We start from the raw sequence: 20765 nt of genomic DNA on the forward strand, positions 1-20765 counted from the left end.
AATACTCAGAAACTAAGGTAAGGGAAGACACATATACATACTGCAAGATAGATTTTTTTTTCTTGGTGATTGGCAACCTCGCTTGTTCTTTGTGCTTGAATTCTTTGTCACAAACATCCTTTTTGCCATCATGTTGTTATCTTCATACATAAAAAAGTCCTTTCAGTTTGTTTCCTCATGGCTTCTACAGTGAATGAGACATGGGTACCGCCAATAACCCTGTCAATAGTTTATAGCCTACGTACAAGGAGGGAGGAAAATACAGGTTATATGGAAAATGATAAAGGTTTTATTCCTTCATTTGAAGTTCTTTATTTCAGCTTTATGATAATTTTTTTAAAGTTTTAGTTCCAAGAAATTATGTTAGAATACAGGTAATTATTGTAGGCAACTCACATTTAACTTGCTAATGTAAAAATTAAGTATGTTCCTCAAATTTCACTGTTACTAGACTGAAGGTTTCTTTTTTTGGTGATAACTGATTTTTGTAATGAAGGATTTCAAAAGCTTTTATTTTATTTGAAAGCACATATTTGAAAATATTATGAGTTTGCGGAAGAAATGAGACTTAAAATATTCATGTCACTAACTATAAAATTATGAAAAGCAAGTGATTTGAACAGGGAGCGGGTACTTCAAGTCATGATCCTAGTGCCTCTTAGTATGGGAAATATTACATGGGTATAAGAGTAGTTTGCATCAGACTGTCCTACACTGGGTTGAATGTTACCTGCATAATTAGCTAATCATCATTCATCTAAGACAATGGACTGGTCAGCTCAGCAGTTGGATCAATATTTGCTATTATGCATTATTCATCAATATTGGATCAATATTTGCTATTATGCATTATTCAACAGATAAAATGAATATATAGTAGATTTCAAATAAAGTTAAATATCTTTAAAACCTCCTGTAGAAATTTGAAATAATAATTACAAAAAAGAAGCTTCTTTAAATCAAGATTTTTTTTTTCACTTACTGGGAAGTTGAGAAAAAAGAGCAGAAAGGACGAACTGGGACATAATAAGTAAGAAATCAACTAAAGCATTTATTTCATAGGATCATAGAACATCTCAGGTTGGAATAGACATCAAAAAGACATCAGAAGTTCCAGCCTTTCCTGGTAAATGGAGCCTAGATAAGATTTTCTAGCACCCTGAACAGATGCATCTTGAAAACCTGCAGTGATGGGAACTGTACCACGCTTCTATGGGGGTTTTTCTAGTAAATATTCTCACTGTAAAGAATTTCTTTCTTATATCAAGAAGAAACCTTTCCCAGTACCACTTGCATCCATTGTCCCTTGTCTTCTGCATGTGGCTCCTTGTGAAAAGAGAGCCTCCATCCTCTTTGTAGCCACTCTTGAAGTAAAGGAATACTGTGATGACATCCTCCCTGAGCCTTGCAGGGACAAAAGATCTAATGCCTTCAGTCCTTCCTCATACAGCAGGTTCACTGATATTTTGATCAACTTCACTGCCCTCCTTTGGACTATCTCCTGTCTGTTCTTGTCTTTTTTGAGTTGCAGGGACCAGCACTGGACACAGTGCTCCAAGTACGGCCTGATGCGTGATGACTGGAGTGGGATGATCACGTCTCTATTTCTGCTAGTAATGCCCTTGCAGGTGCAGCCCAGGAACCTTTGTTGCTTCAGTGACACATTGTTGACTCACGTTCAGCTTGTTGACTACCAGAACCTCCCAGGTCCCTTTCAGCAAGTCTGCTCCCCAGCCACACAGATTCTAGCCTGTACTGGGCAATTGGACTATATCATTACTTTGGTTATGTCATTCTTTCATTTTGTGTCAGACTTTATTACAGCTCTCTTTTCTTCAATCAAAACTGTTTTTTTTAAAATTTAAAAGTAGCAAATATGTTATGGATGAAGCAACATACATATTCTGATGGATTAAAAAAACCCTTTGGTATTTTTAAAATATGGTTCTGTTGTCTGGATTTTGTTTCTAGTAAAGAATGATTGTGTTTAAAAATTCCTTGAACAAAAGTGGGCTGGGGTGAAGAGGCAGTGATGATGGAGGAAGGAGGGAGGTGATCTTCCTCTGTAAGAAATATATGTGAGAGAATAGGCAGAAATATCTGGAGTAAAGGGAAGGGAAAAAGAAAAGGTATTAAAATTTTTATCTACTAATTTATTCTAAATCTTTAAGGAAGTAAAATGCAAACTTTGAAAAAAAAATTAGAGAAGGAATGAATATGATAAAAAGAAAAAATATAATTAAAAGAAGCCAAAAGTCAACGCAAGTATTTTCCCTTCACAAAAATGAGATAATACATAATTTTTTTAAAAAATAGTTTTGAAAAAATAGCTATTTAGAAACCTTTAAAAATATCATCAGAGATTTTTCACCTTTTTTCACTGATTATAAATTAAAATAATATTTTGCTCTGATTGTCTAAAACTTCATTAAAATTAAAATTTTACTGACAGCAACACAAGGACCAGCAAACAGCTCCACATAAAGAATTGAAAAAACTTCCAGGGTGACAGAATACCTAATGGATTTCATTGTATTAGAATGCTAGGAACTGCACCTATTATAAGAATTAGTGTTGCCGATACGGTACAAACAGTTTGACACTTTGGGATTTGTTAAATAGGGCTAATGAAGGACTTATTGCTTGAGAAGTGTTATGTAGGGAATAGACTATAGTGAAGACTAAAAAAATCCCACAACAATGATTATGAAAATATTTTGGAACAGAGTCTTCAGAGAATCAATTTGGGTTAGAGCACATATTTAATTTTGTACAATAACAAAACCCAAAGCAGTAAATTAATGCTCACTGGTCCCCGAACACATTTTCACTATCTAGCCAAAGTCACCCTGAAAGATGATGTAGACCCAGTTAGAGCAAATCAGTTCATTTATAGTGAATGAGATTTCAGTAGTTGCAGTGTATAATCCTATTTTGTTAGCTCTCTTCCTACTTCTAAATTGCACTTCCTTACAGCACCAGCTTTATTTTTGCAAATGATGTTGTCCAGCCAGCTCTAAAATTAAATTTGTAGTAGTAGCATCTGGTTCTCAGTTTGTTACTTCCTTTGCTCTGATCTTGTCCTTTTCTGAGGTTATTACTGACTTAGCCAGTTACATGCAATCAATGTATAGTCAAATTTTCACTAAAAAAACCTCCATCACCATAGCAATTTTTGTCTTGAGTGCATCAGTGTGTGCATATTTAGAAATCAAGGTGGCAAAAATTAGAGATACGTGTCATGAATACATAAGGGACTACATATTTTAGCTCCTCTGCCAGACAAAAAACCTAAACAAGCAAAAAAACCTCCAACAACAACAACAAAAAAACTTCTATAGCAAATGAGTCATGAAAATTTGATACTATGTTTGCAAAAAAATATGTTGTTTCCATGATCCAAACTCTTCTTTCATCTTCTGTGTCTAGCGGTGAATGACAGGAGCATCTCTGTTCCATACCAGTGCCTAGCTGCCAAGGTGGCCCTCAGAGACTAGAGACAGCTGGGCATAGAATTAATCTCTGCCAGTTTGTTCCAGCCAAATCCCTGGCCCAGAATACTTGCTTACTTGCATTATCTGGTTCATTCGTTCTCCTTGGAGTACAGTAAAAAGAAGGATCTTTCAGTTAAAGTTATGCATATTCCTCCCCGCTCCACCAAAATAAGTATACAAAATTCTGGCTGGTACAAATAGTGTTCTTGATTAAGCGATTAATAACAATATATATAAAATCATTCTGTATACAAGCAGACATACTGGAGAGACAAATTACTGTATAAACAGCTCTTCAGAGAAGTAATAAAATTATTTGGATCCAGCATGCATCATTGCTCTTACTTTATGTTCGGATTCAGCAATGGGAGACTTGAGTGGTTCCAGATTGCTTGTTGATGAGTGATTTGGTAGAAAAAAGCCCACACAGAACTCCCTCAAGACCTAACTTTGCATTTCAAAATAAAAAAGCACTTAAATCTTAGCTTAAGCCCCAAGTGTCCAATTGCACAAGTTTATTTACAAAAAAAATAGTGCCATCATCTTTGAAGAGAGATTTGGTTGGAATAAACCAAATGCATCAGTTTTTACAGGATCATTGTCAGGGCCTTGAGGACACCATTAGCCTTGACTGTCCCTGACCATTCCTCTGGCACTTTCCCCATCTGTCCCTTGCCAAGGACCTTATTTCCAGCCCCCAAAACTGTCCCTACCCTTCCCATGGCCCAGGACCCCGTGCCAGCCCCCTGGAGACATTAGCCCCTGCCCCAGCGATGTTACAACAAGGCCAAGCTCCAGCTCCCCACAGCCCTGCCATGGGCCTAGCTGAGCTGGGCTCACCCATGAGCTTACATCGTGGCTTAGCCCTGGCCCATCCCCAGGGAGGTTCCTGATGCCCAGGGCTGAGGCTGGCCCAGTGCATCCTGGATTCCCTTCTCTTGGTTGAGGTAGTGGATGGGCCCTGGCTGCCAGACCCTACCCTGTCTGCACCATGGGGAGCCCCCTTGGTTTCCTGGCTCCCCATACCTAAGAAGGCAGCTGGCTCTTGTTGTTCCCTGACCTGAAATGTGCGTGCCATTTGACTTTTCTTTCCACCACTGGCACTTCTTAAGTCTGCTCAGTGCACTGAATAATGGCTGTTGGTTTGAACATGTGAGAATTTGTATTCTCTTTCTCTTACTCTACTGGAGTAATTATAGGTTGCTCTAGAGAGCAGGCATGCATGACCAAATGCAACGCATGTATGGGTACTCCACAGCTCCCTGGGAATTTGAATCATATCCAAGTGCAAGGGCCACAAGTTCTGTGCTCAATGCAACTCCTTTTGCACCTGAATGTTATGAGGTCATACAGGAGAATTAATTAGAACATGAACTAAAACAATTCTGAGCTTGAACTAGTGTCAAAATTGGTTATTTATCTCTAGAGATCTATTAGTTACCCATAGTAATATAGTTTCGTTAATTGTAAATGTAGGTTTATAAAACAACATTCCCATTAGTTTCCATATATGTTTACTGAGCTAACAGTGACTGACAGAATTTGTTACCTGTTCTATGACGAAGAAAAGTTGCTCATGAAAAAACGATTCTCTTTCAACCTGTACTTCAGCAATAACTCTGTCATACTCCTTGCATTTGTGACTTCAGTTCCTCAAGTAGACACTTTGATTCAAGGTTTTACAGTGCTTCTCACCCCTTACTTCAAGGTCAGGTTTGAGAGCAGTGACTGATACTAGCCCTTTGCTGTGTCCAAGCCATATGATAACATCTTCACAACTCTATTGAATTATTTCATACAATTTTATCCTAGTAGTTGTTTCCAAAACTCCAGCTCAGGTCCATCATTTTGGGTCTACACTTTAAACAATATATTCCCTTTACTTCATTTGTGTATTCCTCGAATCAAGCTACTTCCCAAAATTGTTGTTTTATTCTAATAATTCAGAGTATTTCTTGGATGGTTTGGGATTCAGCCTATGGTTCTTTTCAAGCTGTTATTTCCAGGTTCTTACCAAATCATAAAGAAAGCATTGTTAATTTTACTGACATCCCAAAACCTAGAGATTTAGAAACAAGACTCAAATGCAAAGAAAACTAGTGTTTTGAATGTTGAATATTTGAGACTGATATTTAGTTACCCCAAATAATTTTTATAATGTTATATTTTGCAACTATGTCCAAAAGTCTCACCTACTCCTAATATTCTTCTTTCTGAGAAGGGGTTCATTGCCTAATATGATTTTCTTTCTGCCATGCTTAAAACTCTCTTGAATAATTCTGGACTACAAGACAAAAGCTATGAGACCGTCTTAAAGTGTCCAACACATGTTCTCTGTGACACACATGAATATGTAAATATACCACTGATTTTACTATATGTAATAATGATTTTTTTCCTTAGAGAGGCAACAAATTCTGTTGGATAACAATGTTTTCTCAAATCAAAGTAACATTCACTTTCAGGCAGGTGGAATTTTAAAGCTCCAATGCTTTTTCTATAACTGTATGTATGTTCATTAACTTAAAAATGAACCATACTGTGCCACTGTCAGAATGAACTGTGCTATAGCATCTGAAAACCTCATCTACACATGTATTTATTTTCTATCATTAACATGCAGTAAGCTGCGCAGAACATATGCTATAAATTTTAGTACTATTCTTTTAAGAATAACTTCCAGAGAATATCTCCATATTTTGAATACAAGAGGTATGAACTGTATTAGAACAAAAACAAAACCACCTTTCTTATCTTGAAAGTACAGAACAATCATACCAGTGTGATTTAACTTATGCTATTGTGGGGTTTTTTCTTTTTTGGTATTTTTGTCTTTTTTTGTGTTGTCATTTAAACCAATTAGTCTTAGCTCCTAGTATCTCACTCAAAGCTGTACCTATCAGGTCAATGATAAGAGATATATATTGGTAATGATAAGAGATATATATTGGTACACAATTTAATATATAAACCAGGTTCTCTATATTGCTGAAATGGCAGGGTGCATATAGATGAAACTTTAGCATTTGAATGGTGTGTAAAAAGAAAATAGCAGGTAACTTCTTTTGTAGGAGATTGTGGTTTTTTTGGTGGTGTTCTTTTTTTGTTGTTGGTTTGTTTGTTTGGTTTTTTTTTTCCCTAATTAAACTTACCTTCTCCAAATTAAGATTACTTAAAAATAATGTTCTTTTTAGATAAATGTGCAAAGTTAGAGACAGATTTCTCTCTATTGTGACACGTATGAATCTATATTAAAGTAGCATGAAATTATTTTGTTGGAATTTTGTCTGTAAAAGGGCAGAATTTGACCTCCAAAGTAGTAATAGAGCTTTTTAACCACCTCATTTCATGTATCTGAAAATGATCCAGTCCTTTTTGGCAACTTATATAGGAAACACAGCAATCCAAGCAACTATCCTTTACCCTTGTAAAGAAAAAGTAAAGAAATGCAATCATGTCAGGAAAACGTTGTGCTAGTGGACAAAATAAAGATCATGTCCAAATCAGAGGCGGGTGTAAGCATCTCTGGACAGGCTGAGCCATCCATACGATTTCAGTGCCTTGGACAACTGCTCAGGTCAGGCAGAAAGTAGTGGCAAATGCAAGGGAACCAGACTGAATTAAAGAGTTTTAACAATCATAGCATATGTGGCTCAAGGGAAGATAATAAATCTTAAAAAAATCCATTAGGAAATGTTTTCTTTTTTCCTGCTACTTCTTCAAGATATAAGCTCAAGATTACTAGAACTACAAGAAGTCAAGGCACCAAAACTAATTATTTTTTTACTTCTTACGTTTCCATATTTTGTTGATACTTCATGATTGACAATATTTATAACTACCTGAAAAAATTTCTGCCAAAGTTAGAATTGGTGAAGTGCACAATGCCTCCTGAGGTCACACAGGGAAGCTGCATGTTAGGCATTGTGTGTATAGAGGTGTGTATAGCTAAGTTGTGTCATTCAAAATCTGTTATCTTCACCAGCCTCTACTTGTCTCAGTCTTCTTTTTATAACATCCCCTCTCTAACAGTTTACAATCCTCATGCCTAAATCAATCAACCCTAAAATATCACATTTTCGTATACAGAAGGTATTAAATGTATCTCATTTTTGCATGAGTTTTTTTTCTGACTTTATGATGCAGTATCAATCACTTTTTAGTGTGGGCAGTTTGGAGCAGAAAACACATTTCTCTTTACATTTCTAATTTATTTAAATCAGTTATTAAGTAAAAAATGTACTTTACATATTGTCAAGTCCGCAATAATAAAAAGTGATGAGCAGGAAAGCAAAAAATAGTGTTTGTGTTTCTAAGTAAAAACCTGACATAGCTGGGGCATTTGGCACTACAACAAGTTAAAATATTATTGCTTATGGAAAATTCTGTGAAAATAGAGGCATGTGATTTACATCCCTTCTCATTAGCAAGTATCCCTTCAAAATATGCACTTTTGTGTGCCAAAAAAAAATTAAAAAAAAATACAACAAAAAAACAAAACCCAAGCAACAAAACATAAAAATGCATAATTTTAAAAAATAGTAAAGTACTGCCTTCTAAGATCATAAAATAAATCCCATGTGACTGTCTGTCAGTCAGTTAAACAAACACAGACCTACTGAGTTGAAGATGTAAACTAGGACCTGTGACCTACAAAAATAAGCAAAGAAATCAACACATTCCTCAGGAATATTAGATCTCGGGGTTTGAGGTCTGCATAGGAACATTTGAGGCTTTTTTGGTCTCTTAAAGGATAAAAATCCCTACACAATTAAAAGAGAGATTCCTTCTTCAGTGACTGTCATCATACAGTAGTACTGAATTTTGTAGATTATATCCCACAGAAGCAAGATAGAATTTTTGACTTTTTCTGTAAGCCATAGCTCAGCCTGAGAAGTCTGTCACATGGGGCAACCAGTCTGACCCCGAGCAAAACACAATTTACCATGCCTCACTGATCCTGTGCCAGGTTTACTACTGACTTTTCCCTAGCAGTGAGCTTTTTTTGGGACCTAATTCTTTTTTGTGTTCTTAGCATTACATTAAAAAATAAAAAAAACAGAAAAAAAAAACAAACCCAAAACTTTCTCATCACCAGTCACTAATAAGACCCAGTGTTTCATAACTGTGGTAGACTAAAAGAAAATACAAATAGAAGTGAAACATTTTTGGGAAAATAGCTTTTCTTCAGTATTGATTTTTTCTGGGAAGTAAAATAGAAAGAAAAAATGTCTTTGTTTACTTAGTGATAATTCCCCTGTATCAAAACTACTACAATGAATTAAAGGAACTATAGTTCCAGGTTTTCTGTGACTCGATTTTTCAGACCTTCTCTGCCTTTTTTCATGGCTTCTAGTTAGTCAGTGATCCACTGCCATTCTTTCTACATTTTCTTACTGTCTTACTGAGTCTTAAAGACTGATTTGAAAGTAAAACAATTTTTATGTATTTTCAGTGTTCAAAATGTTTTGAGATCTTTATTTGACCAGTATAAGTATAAAATGCTGAGAATTCCAATGGTCTTGACATTCCACTTCGTAATGAAATTCTTTTTAAATGTAAAATATATAGATTTTACCGTATCTGAAAAATTATCAGATGTAGACACATCCCAAATTATAATCCAGTTCTGAAAATTTAAGTAAAGGTGTTAGTATTTTCCGACACTGTAAAGTTATGAAGTCCTCAATCCAATAGAGGGGGTATTTTTTAAGGCAACAAATCTGTAGAATAAGATGTAATTGAAATGGCATGAATATGGATATTGAAAGTTTATTAGAAATGAACCTTTTTTTTTGGTATGGGCTTTAAAAATCTTAGAATTCTGAGAAAGTCTACTTTAAAGAAGAAAGTGCTAGTGAAATCACATTTCCCAAGCTTCTGGAGCTCTAAATCCTCCTCTAGCCCCAAGATATACTACAGTACATACAAATTACAAGATTAAAACTCCTTCAGGAATGCTTACTTTATTGAGATACAAGAACACATTGTGAAAGAGAAGGAAGAGTAACTGTAAGGAAGGGAAAAAACTTGTTAAAGATAGATTTAGTGGCAGTCATGCTGAAAAAAACATATGAACAATAACCAGTATGAGGGAAGGCAGGAAAAGAGAAAACTACCATATCTTACCAGCTCTTTTTAAACTTCAGAAGAGGGATTAGTTTTCATTTAATCTTGAAACATCAAACAAAGTTTCTGAAACTGGAGCAAAGTAGACTGCTTTCAGCAAGGCTGTTTATTCAACCAAATCTATGAATGGGAACTTCAGTGTTTGCCTTTTAATCTTATTATATAAAGTCATATTACTAATTTTAAAAACAATGAACAACCAGACCTAGTAGGAGTAAAGGGCATTGACTGACTTTTTTTTTTTTGCTTGGCAAAAGATCACTCACTCCTGATTTCTTCTTACTTCATTTTTTTCCCACGTACCATGTCTAAAGAAAGCTGTGAACTTTGCTATTGAAATGTTGCTCCTTGTATAAGGTAGCATCTTTATGTGATACTAAGCTTCTGTGCATTTAGCAAAGGAATTCTCTATGAAACTAATCTACTCTTGTTAACCCAGATTTCATTTCCCACAGTTGCCTGTATGTGTGTAGATTTGCTTGAATTACTTTCCTATTGACGTTTTCTGATGTTACCTTGGTTAATATATACATATCAATGTCATATCAATAAGTTCTCGTCATCATGTAGTAGCAGGAGGCAAGTGCCGCATTGTTATTAATTTCACGTAAAAGGAATAATAGTTCCTACAAAAGAACAATGCATTTCTTCTCATCAGTGTTGCAATGAATGCTAAACTTATCTACAGAGTACGAAGAGTTATAAAAAAGAGAAGCAAAATGGACAGTAACAGGGAAAGAATAAAAGAGATAAGCCTACCTGTATGAGTGCAAACATACACGTATGAAAAAATTAAACTAAACTCAGACAAATGTATAATATTTACAAGTGCTTACTTGTTCTTGTAATGGTGCTAAAGCAATGAGATTTTGAGCAGACTTTGCAAAAGGAAATGTAGGATATCATAATTAAATTATCCTCTTGTCGTAAATTACATGCTTTTACTATGTCTATGATATCATCTCTCCTCCTCAGATAAGTAAATATTCAGGGATGCTGCATCCTTCTCTATTAATATTAGCATAATTTGTCAACTGATAGTGGACTGTCCCACATGCTTACAGGGCAGAAATGCTCTGCATGCAAAGGCTGTGCTCCAGTACATGCATCAGAACAGACCTGTATCAGGCTTCATATTTCAAACTGATTTAGAACAGTGCTTAGTTGTGAGATTAAGCAAGCTAAAACAATATCTTGAACAAAAGACAAGAGTAGTTAAAATTCCTCTAAAAATTGTTGATGTTCCCATAGGGAAAACAGGAGCCGTAGTTCATCTTACATTACCAAACAATAGACAAGAACTAAATTCTTATTTTGAAATGAAAATGTAGGCCCGCTGTTGAATGAGACAGGTGCCATGGTGACATAGGATGCAGAAAAGGCGGAGTTGCTGAATGCCTTCTTTACTTCAGTCTTTACTGCTCAGGCCAGCCCTCCAGAGTCCCACACTCTGGAGGTAACAGGGAAAATCTGGGTGAAGAAAGACTTCCCCTTGGTTGAGGAAGATCAAATAAGAGAACAGTTAAGTAAACTGGCTATATGCAAGTCCATGGGTCCTGATGAGATGCACCCACAAGTGCTGAGGGAGCTGGCATTGCTGGGCCACTCTCCATCATCTTTGAAAGGTGCTGGAGAACAGGCAAAGCGCCCAAGGACTGGAGGAAAGCCAATGTCACTCCAGTCTTCAAAAAGGGCAAGAAGGAGGACCCGGGAAACTACAGTCCACTCAGCCTCACCTCCATCCCTGGGAAGATGATGGAACAGCTCATTCTGGGTGTCATCTCAAAGCATATGGAGGAAAAGAAAGCTATCAGAAGTAGTCAACACGGATTCACCGAGGGGAAATCATGTCTGAATAACCTGATAGCTTCTACGATGACATGACTGGATAGAAAGATGTGGACAGAATTTCAGCAAGGCTTTCGACACCATCTCTCACAGCATCCTCATAGGTAAAGTTAGGAAGTATGGGTTAGATGAATGGACGGTGAGGTGGATTGAAAACTGGCTGAAAGACAGGGCTCAGGGGGTTGTGATTAGTGGTACTGAATCTAGTTGGAGGTCCATGACAAGTTGTGTTCCCCGGTGGTCAGTACTGGGTCTAGTCCTCTTCAATATATTCATCAATGGCTTGGATGAAGGAATGGAGTGTACCCTCAGCAAGTTTGCTGATGATACAAAACTGGGAGGGGTGGCTGACACACCAGAAGGCTGTACCACCATACAGCGAGACCTGGACAGGCTGGAGAGCTGGGCAGAGAGGAACTTGATGAAATTCAACAAGGGCAAGTGTAGGATCCTGAACCTGGGGAAGAATAATCCCATGCACCAACACAGGTTGGTGGCTGATCTGCTGGAGAGCAGCTCTCTGGAAAAAGACCTGGGAGTCCTGGTGGACAACAGGATGACCACGAGCCAGCAATGCTCCCTTGTGGCCAAGAAGGTCAATGGCATCCTGGGTGCATCAGGAAGAGTATGGCCAGCAGGGCAAGAGAGTTTATCCTCCCCCTCTACTCTGCCCTGGTGAGGCCCCATCTGGAGTATTGTGTCCAGTTCTGGGCCCCTCAGTTCAAGAAGGGCAGGGAACTGCTGGAGAGGGTACAGCAAAGGGCCACAAAAATGATTAGGGGCCTGGAGCATCTCCCTTATGAGGAGAGGCTGAGGGACTTGGGTCTTTGTAGTCTGGAGAAGAGACAACTGAGGGGGGATCTGATCAATGCCTATATATATTTAAATGGTGGGTTTCAAGAGGATGGGGCCAGTCTTTTTCAGTGGTGGGAAAGTAGTGTAAGAAGCAGTTTAACTTCTGACAAGCTGCCTACTGACAAGTAACCTAATACATTTTTACACAGCAAGTTATAATGAGTTAAGCTAAAAAGAGCATTTTGGCATTTTTCTCAGTATACTGTTTCCAGCAGCAGGCAACAGTGGATGTCTGTGGAAGAGTACAGGAACATGGAAACCATACAGCAATGCTCACAGAGGGTGCTCTTCTGGCCTTCAAGAGCTTGAGGCTTTCTGAGTTAAAAATGGCATTCTTTTAATGAGTCTCAGTGGATTTTCTGCATCAACTTGTGTGCTTCTGAGTCCAAGTAAAATGTTATGTCCATAACATCAGAGGGAACTCCACATCTTATTAAATTACATAAGAACTATAGGCTTTTGTGGGGGATTTTTGTTGCTTGTTTGTTTGGGAGTTTAGCATTTTCCAACTATTAGTTCAAACTTCTGTTAGAAGAGAATGTGATTAATTGATCATTGTTTTCTTTCTATTTTTCAGTGATGATTTTTGAGATCTCTAGCTAATCTTATTTAAGTTATTCCTTTTTCAAGCTTAGTTTAATAGCCTGTTTTTTCATGTCTCATACAGAAACCTTTCCAACCTTTGTTCATCCTTGTCGCTGTCTCATGAACAATATCCAAGCTTAGCCTTTTGAGACAGGAGAACCAAAGTTATACTCACAGTTCAAGCAGAGATACAGCTTGATTTTGTATACTTTTCTTCTCCTTTTCCTTCTCTTTTCATTCCCAAAATTCTATCCATAATGAACATAGTATTTTAAACTAGTGAATAATAGCAGAATACTCTTAAAGGCTTTTGGAAGCTGTGGAAAGAACTAAAGATATTAAATAGAGTTAAGCCCCATGATTTTGTATGCAATCATCATCTGATCTAGCAGCCAGTGTCAGCAGCCAAAAAGCAAAGCAAATTGTCATCTACGCACAAGAACTCAGTTTTTGTTACATAAGACATCCAAGATGGTAATGGACCACAACTGAGTAGATGTTATTGTGAAATAGTTTTTGTACAATTCAGAAATACAGTCTGGGATTCTTCTTGCCAAATGTAGTAGTCTAGGTCATAGATATTTTCATCTGAGCCAGTCATTATACATTTCATCTATACTTTCTGCCTGAATTACACCTAGGACAGAATACTGGGCACTGAAGGAATTTGTGCAAAATTGTCCTCAGGAGCAGACTAGCCTTCTCCACAGCCATTGCTTTGTAGCATAAGCCTTCTGCTGGATCCAAGAGGTATCCTCATAAGATGAGACACAAATACTACTTATAAATGTTGTTTTTAGTTGAAAGAGCCCAAAATAATAGGAGGAAATTTCACAACTCATCAAAAATAACTTTATGACCTAATACTGTGAGGCTGCATGAAGCTGCAGACATTTGAGAGCCAGTGACCTCCCTAGGCAGTGTTGAACAGAGATGTTGGATGGAGACATCCATGCTTGGTATACACCCATAGTTTCTGCATGAAGGCAGATTAAAAAGTGACTAGGTCTCTTTCTAAGGGAATTATTTGACTGTATCCAGAAGAAAACCTGGAAGTAAATTAGCTTGGCCCAGACTGAAGACAGAGAGAAATGGGGAATAAACCAGATTTATAAAATAAGACATTGTCAATGGAAAGAAATAGAAATTTAGATAAGTTCCTAATATCACATAATATCCTAATATATTCTCTAAAGTGTCAGATTAATTGTTCCCTTGAAGTGGTTATTTGCTTCCTTAACTGTATTTTGAGTTTAAGGTGAGTAGCTCAAATATCTACCACTAAGGAAGTTAAATCCCTTCTGTTAGTTTCACTCCCTGAACACTACCCTAAGCAATAAATTGGTAACAAAGAAATTATTATGTCCTTAAAACAGGACTTTGATATCAGAATTTGTCCCATATGTATTCCTTTAAAATGCAAGAACAATAGCAATAATCTCTATTTTGTCATCATTTAACATTTTGTTAAACAATATTGTAGAGGAAATTGTATTGGTTTTACTCAAACTAGTTATTGTGCATTTTGTAAGAAACATCAGAAAACTTTCATTATAATCCTGAATACTGAACACTAGCAACAAACAGAAAATGACACTCTGTCTCTTAATGGGAAATAATGAACATATCCAGCACTGCCATCACAAATGGTTAATTTGAAATCATATCATTTTTTCAGCTCAACTAAATGCATATCCTGAAGTGAATCATGGCATTTCCTTTAAATCCCAGGAGGAAATGAATTAAGAAAGGCACTAATACCGTCTTTTTGCCAGCAAAGCTCACAGACATGCAAAAATCACAGCAGGCTAAGTCTGAGCCCAAGCATTTGTGGCTCTCAGAACTGATGGGATTACTGCCTTCTGCATATTAAGAGTTGGAAAGATAACTGCAAGACCACATGGTAGCAGACAATGTGTCAGGTAAAAAAAAGATTTTCACTAATTTTGTTATGAGTATTTAGAGCTCTTTATTACATCAAAATCGATAGCTTAAGTATTATTTGTGTTGTATTTGGTTGGAGAAGCTACACTTCGTCTCATAAGAATAACCTGAAATGGGCTGTTTACATAGTGATGTATGATATCATAATAACAAAATGGGTGAAGCAGACCTGTGTCAAACCCCACATTCTGATTACTGAATAATTGAATTATTACAGTGAAAATAATGAGCTGAATGTACAGAAGGAAAACAGCTTATTTTGCAAAACAGATCAAAATAATCAATATTTGTTATTCTAATGCTTGATCTCTAGATGAAATTTATTCCTCAATGATAAGAGGACAGTAGTCTTAGCTCTTTAAAAGAAACAAAATGCTTCTGTTTTCTTCCAAATCTTATATCATACCTCACACCTTCAAACTACCCTTATTGGAAATAAATGCAGCATCCCACTTGAAAAAATTCCATTAACCAAATAGTCTCTACTTAAGTCATATTTTGATACTTATCTATGTTCTTGTATTCCATGCATACAGTAGCAATGTCTAAGTATTTTGGACAAATCAAACACTCATAACAAGTATACTAAATATGTTGTAAACCATTTGAAAATAGTAAAGTATATACCTTTTTTAAAATAAAAATATTTTACTTATTTCTTCTTCTTTTAAACTTTTTTTGATCTATGATACACTCCAGGAATTCAATAGCTATATCTAGTTAATTGTAACCAATACTTCAGAGTCCCATTTAGCACTTCTTTAAAATAGTTTTGGTGATTTTGTCGTGTTCCTTAGCCCAAATCTATCTGCATTGTTAACAGCAAGTTTGCTTTGTTTTAGGATACATTCTATCAAATGTCTTAACACTGTCAATATCTTGGATTCCTTGCTGCTTTGCAGACTGGCCTATTCCATCCAGTTAGTGGCACCACTATTAATGCAACATCTGGTGGCTGAATGTAATTAAATAGTGTGGTGTGCCCCACCTGACCTCCTCAGTTAAAATCCCATTATTAAAAGTGCAAGGGTTAAACATCTCTGACATCTAACTATCAACTTAAGTGGTTCCAAAGGAAAACAGCCTTAAAAATACATTTAAGAGTTTCATTCCAATGGATGGTTTCAGTTCCTAAGAGAAACCAGAGTGGAGGCAGGGGATGAAGACGGCATCCTGATCAAACAAGCATGGAAGAGAGGTATTAAGTACAGTACAGAAATGTCACTGCTGAAGTTGTACTCTTTACAAAGCAGTCCTGCAATTAGACTGAAAGCTGACTCAGCAAGACTTAATTTTTTCTACCATGTGTTTCTTCCATGTACAAAGAAAGTTTAAAACTAAAGTAGTATAGCCTGTTTTTCCTTAACATCTGAAAAACTTTTTTAAATAAAGCAACCAGATAGGTCAGAATATTCAGTACTGTGGGAGATTTTTTTTCAATTATCCCCTTAGAAAAGGGGAATATGTAATTCTTAGTTAGATATTAATTCTCCAAATTTGTAGAATATCTAACTACACAATCAGTCAAAAATGTTACAAAAAGTAGTGACCTTCACAAGCTGAAGAAAATGAGGAGCCTATTCTTTCTGCTGCTTTGCTTAAAACTATTCCTGCAAGCCAATTTGACTTTGCGTGGTTAAGGTAATGACAAATGACAAAGATGATAAAAGAAGTGACAAAGCTTTCAAGTATCCAGAGATGGATCATCCAGAGATGCAGAGTTAGGCATACATTTTTTAGAAGATTTCTGTCCCCAGATGACTCCATTGTTTTCCATGTCACTCTGCAGACTTTTTATATTCCTGAGATCCTTAATTTTCCTTGGGAACTGAATGGGAACACTTATCTCCTCATTCAGTTTAGAATTCCACTCCAAGGCATCTAAAAATTAGTAATACATCCCCCAATATAGGCAAATTCTGTCTGTATATGATGTATCATGTATGTAGACCTGATATTGATAACCATGCTGGTGCAGTGCTATGTCTGAGCTAATAAGCACTGCTTGAGAGACTGTAAATAAAGATATACACTGGAACAGCCTGCCCAGGGAGGTGGTGGAGTCACCATCCCTGGAGGTATTTAAGAAACGTGTAGAAATGGCACTTCAGGGCATGCTCTAGTGCCCGAGATTGTTGGTTTTTGCCTGTCTGTGGGTGGGTGTCGGGGGGGTGTGCGTGTGTTGGTTTGTGTTGTGTTGTGGGTTGGTTTTCTTGTGGTGTGGTGTTTATTTTTGTTTGTTTGTTTATTTGTTTGGTTTGGGTTTTTTGTTTTGTTTTGTTTTGTTTTGTGGTTGGACTCAATGATCTCAAAGGTCCCTTCCAACCATAAAGACTCTGTGATTCTGTGATACTAAAATTATGTCCATAACGTAACCTATTTCAAGGGAAATAAGCATTGTCAAAGCCTTAGAAAATCTTGTCATTCTTCATGATTATAAGCAATCACTTTAATCACATTTTTCTCTACAGCCCTGTTATCATATCAGAGAATGTCAAAGTAGATGTAGTTTTGACATAGAGACCTAATTTCAAAGCTAACAACTGAAGTGTTACACTGTTGCCCAACCAGGTTTAACGTCGGAAGATGACACAGGAAAACATGAAATAATAACAATAATTCTATGGTTTGGTCCAAGAACTTCTTTTCTCTGACATTTCTTTAAGAATATGTTTAGCAGTATTTAAAGAAAAAATAAAGAAATAAAGAAAAAAATAAAGAAAAACTTGATTCTGACTCTTGTTAATACTCATATATTTGAAGTCAAAACATTGTACAGGACGAATTAGTAGAACTCAGAACCGGTTGCAAACTTCAAAAGTTGAACTTTAGATTAAAAACATGAATTGGAGTGGGAGAAAGAAAAATAAGGAGAATAGAAAGAACTGGGAAAAGATTAAGAAATTGTTTTTGACCATCTAACTTTAAATTTATACTTGGATAAACACACTAGGGTTTCAAAAAGTTAATCAAAGGTTGTGTTTATTCTTCTTCATTCTCAAGTTTAAGAAATATTCTGTTTTTTGTCAATAAAAAGACACACTCAGGACAAGATTTTTCTCATGCAAACAATTGAAAATTAGTGTCCTGCACATAGTTACTATGTTGTAAGAAAAAAGTAGTGTGAATTGTGAATTTCAAGCTGTGTCTCTGCAAACTTTACACTTTACCATATGCTACTTACTGCTACACTTGTGGGTAGGAATGCATATTAATATAAATGTGTTTTGAGACAGGAGACTTTCCAAAAACACAAGAGGAAGCAAACCTCATTTGTAGCTATCAATTAAAATATACTTTTAGTTTTGCTTACTAGAGAGCCCTAAATGCGCTGACACTTGTGAAAGGAAATCACACCACCGACAACAAGTTCGAAGAGGATTATCTGCAAATTTTCTACCACATAGTAAATTTCCAATGTAATTGGATCTTTATGGACATGGAATCCAATGACAAAATATTGTCCTTTAATTGAATTCCATGTTCAAGTAATCATTTTCAGAGGTTGCTTGCAAGCAGTAACTAATTCATATATATGGGATGACTTCTCAGGGATTCAAAAATTCTGTGTAAACAAAGGCTCTTTTTTTGTACCATATCACTGAGGGACGTCAGAAAATAATGTTCCTATTGGACAAAAGAATGACTATCGCCTTTGGAAAGACAGTAATCACAAAAGGCAGCTGTGACTTTAATGAGGCTACCCAGCTAAGTGAAGTCACAGAAGAAATCACTAATTTACTACATGAAAAGTTATGCACATACAAAATATCCCAGTGTTTCCAGCTGAATTTAAGGAACGTGGAATACCTACTTGGTCAGTGACAACTGATGTATATGATCATAGTTTACCCTTTGCAAAGAACTTATACCTATATTAATAGAAAAAGCCCTTGGTGTTGCAGCTTTGGTGTTTCAGGAGTAATTCAGACACTTCTGTGTGTGAAGCTATTCTAGATTCCATGAAGCATATAAGTTTAAGAGACTTGTTACTGTAAGTGTTGTGGGAAGAACAGGTATGGTCTCATAGAATTGTTGATACTACTGAAAGCAGTAAAAATGATGACCTTTATTTTAGACGTTCAATGTCAGGCAATTAAAATGGATAGCAAAGCCATATGCAACATCACAAATTCATTCATGGTTTAGAAATGCTTTTCACTTCCTTGTTGCTGTAATTACAAGTCTCTGGAATGTCTTTATTTTTCTCATAATCTTTTTGAAATCTGCTTTGAAAGTTCGCTTATGATGTTTATATGGTAAAATGATTTACTACCTTCTAGGTACTCTGAAGGTATATTTTGGAAAACTAGGAACTTGTGAAAATGCCTCAGTATTGCAGGGTGTTTGAGTCATTTCTCTTTTAGGTATGAAAGTCCTTGGCATCAATTATTCTGTAAACTTTATCAATAAATAAGTTTTAAGACTGAAATAACACATTTGCATTAAATAATATAGAATAAAAATAAAACAACTAGTATATTCTATAGGTTATAAAATTAAAAGTAACAAAAATTATTCTTCCTACCTGCTTCATTATCTTGGCTTTAATCTGTGAGATCTCATCTATTCCTTCACAGAACATTTCTATGCCTGGAGTATGGGAAAAAATGTATAATCAGAAACTAACATTCTTTGTATTTACTTACTTCCTTGTTAGAAAAATCTTTATACTTTCTTCCTGTGAAAAAATAGTTGAAATCACAGTCACTCTTGCTTCAAGTGCAGGAAAAAGTCTTTTTCCCTTCCTCTTTACTTTTTGAACAGTGTTCTATTGTACCTCTTAATTACTTTTCTATCTTCAAGTGTTTATCTCTGTTATAATCTTATAAATATAAACAAGTAAAGCAATCTGTGTCATACTAAAAAAAAAATATGTCACATGCAGACAGCAGGAACAAGCATAATCGGTTCAATAAATTCCTGACAATGCTACCTGTGTGCACTGAGACACTTTAAGAAAGAGTTCTGAATAACTGCATGCATTCTTGGTTTAATTATCATTGTTACATTTGTGAGCTTCAGTGGATATCTTCTTAGAGGAGAGACTAAGAAATCTAGTGGCACAAGCTCCCAGTTTTCTTTTCTCAAAGTTCCTTAAAGAAATAAGCCTTTCTAAAAGCCTGTCAACACTGAAAGGAAAGATCTTTCTCAAACTTGCCCTGTTCCTTTATAGTCAGCCTTGCACACTCTGCAGCCACAGTCCTAGGTGCAAGCCTAGAGAAAAAAACACTGTAGAGAGTAACAAGCAGGAAATGTTTCAGCTGTATTCTGGAAGACAAATTATGAAGATATTCCTTTGAGTCTCAGAGGTTCAAAAGTCATGGTCTAAATTGGATAAACTAAACTTGGTGCTGAAATTCATTATTACAGTTTTTAGATCCAGGAGCACAAATCAGTTTTTCCTACCCAAGTACATTTCAATGAACATGTCAGTAGGAATCAAATGTTTCTTCACTCCCTTGGGCTGCTCTTCTTGTATCTTCTAGAGCAGATTTGTAAGACAGGGGACACTAACTCTGATGGAGTCCAGGAATTGTCTTTGGAGGAAGACTCCAGGAGCATAATCCAAGTGTTGATAGAAACTTCTCATTCATGTACGAGAATGGTGCACAGAAATTTGCCTTATTGGCTTTAAGTAACCCAGTGGGAGAAAAGATCTGCCCTCCATACGGGAGTTATCTAACTTTTGTATTCATCATTTCCATACTAACCTTGTTATACATTATTAAATTTCAGATAGTGTGCTTTTTAAATAAGCAGCAATTTAATAACTATTGAAAAACTAACATACTTTTTGTAGTATGCTATCTGAAGATATTTAGAATTTTTGTTGAGAAGTTTTGTGATGAAAAGTGAGGAAAAAATCTATTAAAAGGAGATAGTAATTGGCAGCTTTATTTTAAATAA

This window comes from Calidris pugnax, unplaced genomic scaffold (assembly GCF_001431845.1).
Source record: "Calidris pugnax isolate Ruff unplaced genomic scaffold, ASM143184v1 scaffold25, whole genome shotgun sequence".
Lineage (NCBI taxonomy): Eukaryota > Metazoa > Chordata > Aves > Charadriiformes > Scolopacidae > Calidris > Calidris pugnax.